The sequence below is a fragment of the Cervus canadensis genome, chromosome 2, assembly GCF_019320065.1.
Source record: "Cervus canadensis isolate Bull #8, Minnesota chromosome 2, ASM1932006v1, whole genome shotgun sequence".
Lineage (NCBI taxonomy): Eukaryota > Metazoa > Chordata > Mammalia > Artiodactyla > Cervidae > Cervus > Cervus canadensis.
In genome coordinates, this window is record NC_057387.1 from 108,298,729 (window position 1) to 108,308,679 (window position 9,951).

A 9,951-nucleotide genomic window follows, 5' to 3' on the forward strand; every position below is an offset into this window, starting at 1 on the left:
CGGAGCTTGCTCAAAGCTCATCATACGCCAGGGGGCCCACAAAAATAGTGCAATTTCTTTTAAACTCAGAAGAAAATAAACTTTTAGAGTCAAAGATATTTTAAGTTTTGTTTTTTGTTCACATCAGAAAAAGAGTGAATTTTTTTAGTGTCTGTATTAGTTTGCCTGGGATGTCATAACAAAATATCTGGGTGGCTGACTTGACTGACATTTTCTCACAGTTCTGGGGCTGGAAGTCCAAGAACAAGGTGTCAGCAGGGTCAGTGTTCTCTGAGGCCTCTCTCCTAGGATTGTAGATAGCCGCCCTCTCGCTGATGCTTCACACGGTCTTTCCTCTGTGAGTACGCACACCCCTGATGTCTCTGTGTGTCTTTATGTGTTCTTACAAGGACAGTGGTAAGATAGGATTGGGGTCATCCTTGTGGCCTCATTTCACTTTAATTACCTTACTAAAGGCTCTATCTCCAGGGACTTTCCTGGTGGTCCAGGGGTTGAGAGTCTGCCTGTCAATGCAGGGGTTCGGTCCCTGGTCCTGGAAGATTCCAAGCACTGTAGGGCAGCTAAGCCCATGCACCACAACTCCTGAGCCCACGCGCTCTGCCTACATCCCTTGCTCTCCAACAAGTGAAGCCACTGAAATGAGAAGCCAGCACACTGGGACTAGAGAAAGCCCACGGGCAGCAACGAAGACCCAGCATGGCCAAAAATAATTTTTTTTTTCTTTTTCCAAATACAGTCACATTCTGAGGTCCTGGGGATTAAGGCTTTACCATGTGAATTTGTACGGGTGAAGGTGGGCCATACAATTCACCCTATAACCAGGGCCACAAAAATTGTGTTAGGACGGGATGGGCCGTAGAAGTTGTGGTTTGGCTCCTGTGACAGCTGACTGCTTTGGTTTCCGCAAGGAGGCGGGTGGAGCAGGAAGGTATCTGGGCAGAGGAGACATTCGAGAATAATCAGCGGTCCTGCAGTAAAGGTTTCAATGCGTTTACCAGCAGCATCCTTAGCTACTTTGTTGGCTGAAGCTTAAAAGAACACAGGACCAGTGAAGCACGTTGCAGTTCACATTTCACCTTCTCCTTGAAGGATCTTACGATTTGCTGGGCCAGCTATAAAAAGAGAAATTTTATACACTGGACTCATTACACATTGAAGTCTTTTCTACAAAACTGTGGAGACCTGAGCCAGAGCCTCTGCTGAGCTCAGGAAAGGAAACCATCAATGTGTTTCACAGGCCCCACAGCTGATGAGAAAACAGCAGGGAGCGTCCCGGTGACTCAGGATGAGGCACCCGGCCCAGAGCCTGATTCACTCCGGCCGGGGAAGACCACATCCTTCCTCCAGTTTCTGCTTCTTGTTAAACAGGCTGTCGTGTGTGTTCAGAGTTCTGCAGACGTTCATCACCTCCACAGACATTAAAGGAGACTTTCTAACGTGCAGGAGTGCGTGCTGTCCCCAAGGTCAGCGAAAGCCAGCCAGAAGGTCACTGCAAGGAGAAGAGACAGCCGTGCTGCCCAGGGGAAGGTGGGCACTGAGGGGGTTACGTCACCCCCTTGGCCTCGGAGGCTGCACTGATTCTCTCACAGGACTGGTGGGAGGAGGAAGGAATCTTGGGAGAGAAGGTTCTAGCAAAATACCCAGTGTGGTACTTGTGAGATGTGTGCCGTGCTGCCGTTCGTGTTCGTTCTTTCTGGCTGTGCCCGGTCTGTGCTGTTGCATGGGCTTTCCTCTAGTTGCCGTGGGGGCTGCTCTCCAAGTGTGTGGGCTTCTCACTGGGGTGGCCTCTCTTGTTGAGGAGCCACGGGCTCTAGGGTGTGTGGGCTTCAGTAGTTGCAGCTCCCAGGCTCTAGAGCAGAGGTTCAATAGTTGTGGAGCAGCGGCTTAGCTGGGGACGACACGCGGGATCTTCCTGGACCAGGGACCGAACTCATAACTCCTGCATCGGCAGGTGGATTCTTTACCACTGAGCCACCAGGGAAGCCCCTGATCATGTTCTAGCATGCTCTCTTCCATCTAGGGGCAGGGCTCAGGCCGAGTGGCCGCTATGTACAAAGGGTTGTATGTGACCGGATGACCCACTGTGAGAAGACTCCCTGAGCTGCTTCCAGGAAGAAATTGGGGGTTGACTTGCCTCTGCCACTGGAGAAGAGGTGAGGGCCTTCTGCTGCCGGTTCAGTGGCCAGACAAACGAGACAAAGTCAAAGGCCTTCGGGGATGTTGGCAAGGCTTGGTGGTTCCTTCTACCCAGGTGAGCCTCTGGGAACAAATGCCTCAACCCAGACCCACAGCTGAGCTGGCAATGATCTCTAACAAGTAAACTGTTAAAGAGAAACCTGTTAAGACTAGTAAATAATTAACATAGTTCATGGACATGCTCAGTGGAGCATTTCCGGGGCATCTAACCATTCATAGTAAATGTTCGTCCACATCTTTAGATTATAGACTCAGATAATGAGATCAAACGGACCGTCAAAACTCCCAATATTGCTTTCCCAACCAGTTAAGTCAGAATAAAGTCTTAAACTCTTCAGAAGTGCTTTTTAAAAAAAATAATTGGCTTTCTTTTGTTTTTAATTTTTTTATTGAAAGCTAATTGCTTTACAGAATTTCGTTGTTTTCTGTCAAACCTCAACATGAATCAGCCAGAGCATTTCTGCTCCGATAGGTGGGAAAACTTATTTACAGAGTGACGGGAGTGAAGGTGGAATTTGCCCTCCATCACAAAGCGTGGAAAATTCTTTGTGATGAATCTGTGTTTACCATAAGGCTGGCGATTCCCTCTGGAAGCTTAAGTACAACTCTGCTGCCAGGTTAATGATTAAACGAAGCAATTTTCAGCTTAATTCAGTAGGATAGCCTGAGTTTGGGTGCACAGACAGGAAGCTGCACCTGTGAAGGGGTAGCCCCGTGGTTTCCTGGATACTGAAACTCAAGCCCAAGCACCCTGAGTTACGGTGAGTGCTGGGCAGCCTGCCATCAGCCCTGGATGCTCTCCCCAGGCCTTCCCACTTTCTCTAGGTGTCAGAGGAGCTTCTTCAAGAGGGTCCCAGCCATGTAGACTCTACCCCCAAGAGAGCGATTTCACATGGAGGGAGGCATGGCCAGACAACAACCCTGAGCTTCACTTGCCATTCTGAACCTCGCTTGCCCTTGATTCTGGGGTTCACTCCCAGACGCGTGACTCTGGGAGGCCAAACTGTGGGAGGGAGGAGAGGCAAATCCACCCCAACTCAAGAGATCTGGTCGTTGCTACTTTGACCTTCCGAGCATCTTCTTGCCTTTCGAGTCAGTAGGATCCGTCTGACCCTTTCCCCAAACTTGCAGCACAACCTCCGTCTCAGCCTGCTCTACCCACAGCTGGGGCTGCCCCTTCCCCATTGCCGTGCAGCTTCCCTGGGTTCCCAGGGTGACTTCCTGGGAGATGAAGACCACATCAAATACAGGGAGATGAAGGGAAACCTGCTCCCTGCCTATCCCAAGCTCTAGCATGCTGGACAGGAGCCCAGCAGGCCTTCCTCTGTCCATCTGTCCATTTGCTCACTGCAGGCTGCCACGCTGTTTTGCAGGACTGGGTGAGAAGCCGGACATGGACAGGTGGCCTCTCCTTCCTCTTACCCAGACGCTGATTTCCAGAGCTTATAGGTAACAATTGGCCAGGATGAGTCTAACCAAAGGCTCTGGGCACGAACTTCACTTGTGCCCGGCAAAGAGCCTGCCTCAGTGTTTGAGGGAGCCAGAATGTGTTTATGGGCAAGAGGCCTCCTGATAGTTTATTTAGAACAGTCTCCTTTTTTCCTGCCTCAGTGAGACCTGCTCAGCCTCCCTGAGGCTCTAAGAGTTTCTTGTGGTCAGACAAGTCCTACCAGATTAAAAGTGCAGGCAGAGAGCCCGGGGCGTTGGAAGGACTTCCAGGCAGAGCCTCTTTGCAATTAAAATATTAGTTTTAATAGAGGAAGGAACTGTGTCGCATGGGTAAAGACAGATGAACATCGTCCGTGGGCCAACACGTGGTTTAGGAACAGATTAATGGTGCTGGCAGGATCAACTCTACTAGGGGAAAAAATTCAGGCCAACAATAAGGCCACTTGGCCTGGTGTGGAGCTGGAGGGAGGCTGCTATATAGCATAGGGAGCTCAGCCTGGTGTTCTGTGATGCCCTAGAGGGGTGGGATGGGGGCGGCGGGAGGGAGTTTCAAGAGGGAGGAGATACATGTATACATATGGCTGATTCACTTCTTTGTACAGCAGGAAATTAACACAACCCTGTAAAGCAATTATACTAAAATAATTTTTAAAAATGGAAAAAAAATAATAAAGGTGAACTTCCCTCCTCTCATTTAGGGCTGCAACGTGGAATCCCTGAGAGTGGTGAGATTGGCAAATAACCCCCCAGCTGCACTGCAGTGTGTTCCCAGATTTGAGGGAATGGTGACCAGGGTTCCAGGAGGGAGAGGTGGCCTCTGAGATCACAGCAGGAAATACTGACTCAGAGAGATGTGTTCCAGGAATGTGGGTCCCGCTGAGATTCAAATCCAGCCAACAGTGATTCTACCACAAATCTCTTGTCTGCTTTCATCTCTATGGATTTCCATATTCCGGACATTTCATATTAATGTTCACACAAAGGAGGTCTTCTATGTCTGCATTTCTCACTGAGCATAAGTCTCCAAGTTCTTTGTCACTGCATGATCAGGTCTTGGGTCGGGGGTGTTGGTCCCTGAAACAATAAACACAGCTACTAGTAGGTTATCATTACCCCCATCTCTCTTCCATTGTCAGGGGTTTGGTAGTTTCTTAAGGGCATAATGATTTAGTAGCTGGACACCTGCATATACAATTTTTTCCTTCCTGTGGTTTAGCTTGGATTTTCACATTACCAATACCATTTCACATAATAATTAATGCAGAGGGTTGTATATAAACAAAACACAAACAAAAAACTAAGCCTGAGTCTACTGTACTTTGGTAGCTCAGCTGGTAAAAAATCTACCTGCATTGCAGGAAACCTGGGTTCAATCCCTGGGTTGGGAAGATCTCCTGGAGAGGGAAAAGGCTACCCACTCCAGTATTCTGGCCTGGAGAATTCCATGGACTGTATAGTCCATGGGGTCGCGAAGAGTCAGACATGACAGAGATTTTCACTTTCACTTAAAGACTATCAAATGTAACCTGGATGTCAACCAGTTTTCTGACTGGGGCTAACTCTGCCCAGAGCCAGCTAGGGGTGGAGTGATGCCGCCTTGCATTGTGTGGAGTTGTTTTGGACAGAAGGTGTGTGGTTCTCCTCCATTCGTGGTCAGGAGCCTTCCCTGAGCTCAGGTCTGCAGCCTCTCTTGATCCTCTTTTTTAAGAACATTGACAGGACAAGACTGATTCTTCCAGAATTTAACCTCAGCAGTGTCTCTGCAGCTCCAGAACCTGTTCTTTAACTTGCAAAATTTAGACATTTCATGTTTTCAATTGTCCCAAGATTGATGAGGCATTGGGAAACTGATTTATACTAACTACACTTAGTGGAGCTTGACTTACAGCCAGAAATTTGGTTAATTTACTCTTGGGATTTGTACTAGAATAAGACTTGGCAATGCTGCTGTGATATCTCCAAGACTTGGGGCTTAAAAGCAACAGAGCTGTTGTTCTTGTTCCCACAAAGGCCACTGCAGGTGCTTCCTCTGCAAGGTGGCTTGGAGCTGCCTCCACAGTCACTGCCTTGCTTTGATTGTGGGTACAGGGAAGACCCTCCTGAAGTAACACATGCCACCTCCACTCACAGCTCTGCCAAAGCAAGTCATGCAGCCACAACTAGACCGCGAGGAGCAGGGAACAGTTCTTGGACTGTCTGGAAGGAAAGCAACTGGAAATATTGGAGAGGAGCATTGATGCCTTCAGAGGAAACCACCCATCTAACAACTAGAATCCTCATAGCTACATTCCCTCCAAATATTATAGTAAAGCACCTAAGAAATAGGACTTACAGGGCAGAGGTCAGTGGGCCAAAACTGCATGACAGGATCATCAGTAATCAATACCATCATCAATTTCAATGACGTTTCTTCTTATTTTTTTAGATTTTTGGAAGCATGCTGGTTTCCTTGATTATATTTGAGAGATACACTAGTTTTACTAGAAAAACTCTTCTCTTACCCCGAAGTTATGTAGTGGACCTCAGAGCAGCTCTTTATAAGCTAATGGCAATTCCAAGTTTTGAAGATCTCATGTTCCCAAGTAAAAAAGTAATGATTGTATATATCTCAGGATTTTCTGTGACTCAGTTTGGGTTTGTCCTCTAATTAGAGGACAAAGTATTTTTGACTTATTTATCTAGCTTAATATTAAATATCTCAACAGATGGTGCTCATGAAAATTTCTTCATTGATAATTTTATAGTTGAAGAAAGAGCATCTCCTCTTCCTTTTTAGTTAGCTTAAATTACCATATATCTTCCTTCATTGTATTTAATTACTCTGTTTTATGCCTAATCATACTACAATGGGTTATTCATCCACCCTTTGATATTTAAACATTTTTAAAGTTTTTGATGTTTGTCCACTCTCCTTGAGGCCTTTCCTTTGCCACATGGAGCACAACTAAGGGTAAATTAAAATGTACAGTCTCACTGAAACAACACAGTGACGGAAAGAAAGAGAAAGTGAGGTCGCTCAGTTGTATCTGACTCTTTGCGACCCCATGGACTGTAGCCTACAGGTTTCTCTGTCTATGGGATTTTCCAGGCAAGAATACTGGAGTGGGTTGCCATTGCCTTCTCCAAGCATTTCCAAATACCTGTCTTTTTTTTCTTTTTTTAAAATTTATTTTTAATTTGAGGAAAATTGCTTTACAATGTTGTGTTGCTTTTTGCCATACAACACAAATCAGTCATATACATAGATGTGTGTGTGTGTATATATATATATTTCCCCTCTCTCCCTCTTGAGTCTCCTTCCCCTTCCCCATCCCATCCCTCTAGGTCATCACAGAGCATAAGGCTGGACTCCCTGTGTTATATAGCAGCTTCCCACTATTTATCTATTTTACACATGATAACTGGTCTTTTCTTTGAAAAGATTTACATCAGATGGAAGCTTCTTATCCATGAGCAAACCTTTATAAACTGTGCTCTGGCCACAATCTTCACTGAGTTTTCTTAAGGCTGCTTACAGTTCAAACCTCAGGAACTGATCTGAGCCTTCATCTTAAAATATGAAGATCATCAAACTCAATAGATTTCCTTGGCAAATTGTCCATCGTTTTTTTCCAGAATGAAAACGATCATAAAAGAACATTTTCTTGGGACTTCCCTGGTGGCTCAGTGGATAGGAATCCGCCTGCCAGTGCAGGAGACATGGGTTCAATCCTTCGTCCTGGAAGATTCCACATGCAACTAATGCTGTGGGCCACAGCTACTGAGCCTGTCCTCTAGAGCCTGTGTTCTGCAACTAGAGGAGCCACCACAATAAAAAGCTCACGCCCCGCAACAAAGAGTAGCCCCTGCTCACCGCAACTAAGAAAGCCCACATATCAACGAAGACCCAACACAGCCAAAAATAAACACGTAAATAAATACTTTTTAGAAAGAACATCTTCTTGCTTCCCTGGGTGCCATTTCCCAGTGGGTCACAGTGCGACGAGGCTGGGGAGGGGGGCACATCTTCCCAGCTGAACTCTCTCTCCTGCTCATGGTGGTGTCCTTCAGCAATGGCTAATGATGGTAGCTTCTCAAGGTGCACTTTAAGATCATAGCCTCTTTTCAGACCAGCTCAAGTTGTGGGTTTTATAGCCAAACCATTGTTAATTGAAGATGAGTCCTCCTGGCAGCCACATCAATAGCTGCTTAACCTGACCAGCAGCCCATATCCAGTGATGCCATGCAAGAGCAAAGAGATGCCAGCAACTTGTCGCCAGAGCAATTGTGACTGTTCCCAGTGATGCACGGTAGCTCTTGACCTCAGCACCCTTCACTGCGTCCTTGAGCTTCAGTCCTGTTGTTATGTCTGCATTAAAAACAATACAAAAGCTTTTCAGTGTCTCCATTCCTGTTGCTCTGTCAGTTCAGTTCAGTCACTCAGTCGTGTCTGACTCTTTGTGACCCCACGGGCTGCAGCAGGCTTCCCTGTCCATCACCAACTCCCAGAACCTAACCAAACTCATGTCCATCAAGTCGGTGATGCCATCTGACCATCATATCCTCTGTGGTCCCCTTCTCCTCCCGCCTTCAATCTTTCCCAGCATCAGGGTCTTTTCCAATGAGTCAGTTCTTCGCATCAGGTGGCCAAAATATTAGAGTTTCAGCTTCAGCATCAGTCCTTCCAATGAACACCCAGGACTGATCTCCTTTAGGATGGACTGGTTGGATCTCCTTGCAGTCCAAGGGACTCTCAAGAGTCTTCTCCAACACCACAGTTCAAAACCATCAATTCTTCGGTGCTCAGCTTTCTTTGTAGTCCAACTCTCACATCCTTACACGACTACTGGAAAAATCATAGCTTTGACTCGACGGACCTTTGTTGGTAAAGTAATATCTCTGCTTTTTAATATGCTGTCTAGGATTGTTCTGTCAGCTCCTGTCTAAGACCCGATCAGTGGGATCTCTGAAATGTTGCCTTTTGAAGAGCAAGTCTTTCTCAAACCTGTGAGCCCCGCAGCAGAGTCCTGAGAGTAGTAAGTGCTCAAAAAATGTTTGGTGAAAAACCCAACTTCTAGGATGAACCATTTGAAATTGTCACTATACAACTGCTTTTTGATCTACAAAAATAACAATTTGATTTGATTTGACTTAATTCATAGATATAGCAGTTTTTATCTGATTAAAATTTTAATGTATATTATTCTTAATACCTCTCACAATTTTTCCTAAGATAAAATATGGTTTTCTGAAAATTTTGGGCTTGGCCTCTTCTTAGAGCCATTTTATTCTTTTTCTGAGGGCTTCCCAGGTGGCTCAGTGGTAAACAATCTGTCTGCCAACACAGAAGACACAGGAGACTCTGGTTGGATCCCTGGGTTGGGAAGATCCCTTGAAGGAGGGAATGGCAACCCACTGCAGTATTCTTGCCTGGAGAATTCTATGGACAGAGGAGTCTGGTGGGCTATAGTTTTTAGGGTCACCAAGAGTTGGACACTACTGAGCCAATGAGTAATTCTTTTCCTGAGTAATCTATGCTTTGTATAATTTTAAGGTGTGAGAAAGACTCTACCATACGAATTTTTACACTGTGTAATATCTTTTGATGCAACACTTGGTGTCTTTCTTGTTCTAAACCTGAAACAACTCAAAGAATCACAGAAATCGGGTCCAATTTCCAATCTGAAATCATGTAGCCCCTCCTGTAACTTCTCACTAACACAGCCATAAAAACAGCAAAATACTGAAACTCATTGCAACATGAAACACTCGTAACTAACAGGCATCTTATAATACCAAGATCCTGGAGGAGTTGACATCAGTTTTAACACAAAACAGAGCTGGGTAAAATTGAACAGGCAAATAAACACAAGCAATTCTAGAGAATCAATGATGATACTCCCAGGCTTCTCTGGAACAAAATCAGGACAATTTTTTTTTTTTTTTAATTCACTCTATCTCCTAATTTAGGGATGTAGTGTGGTCAGCTACTTCTCCCCGTTGGGGGCTGTATTCTCCTTTCCCCACTAGCTCTCATATCTACTTCTCCCAGAAGGGCAATGAATAGGCAGGGAGGCTGGATGGTAGGGGAGCAGTGCATTTTGGGAATTGTAGGCAGACAAGAAGAGAAGTGGTACATTTTGGGAATTGTAGTCCTGAGGAATGTATTATGATAGTAATCATTGACGATATCTATGGAATGTTGCCTATCCATTAGGCATTATATAGATTGCTTGGCTTAAATTATTCAGGAAAGTATTAACAAATTCCCACTTTCCATTTTCCAGCAGTAGCTGCTGTTAATTAATTTTATTGCTTTACTGTTGG

The 9,951-nt window shown here is 45.5% G+C and overlaps 1 long non-coding RNA gene across 1 annotated transcript; it reads left to right on the top strand.

Moving 5' to 3' along the window:
- Window positions 1-2,860: 2,860 nt before the first annotated feature.
- On the top strand, window positions 2,861-7,313 carry LOC122428242. Its single transcript, XR_006265674.1, has 3 exons — window positions 2,861-2,957; window positions 3,570-3,645; window positions 7,261-7,313. It is a non-coding gene; the product is annotated as an uncharacterized LOC122428242 (long non-coding RNA).
- The last annotated feature ends 2,638 nt before the right edge of the window (window positions 7,314-9,951 follow it).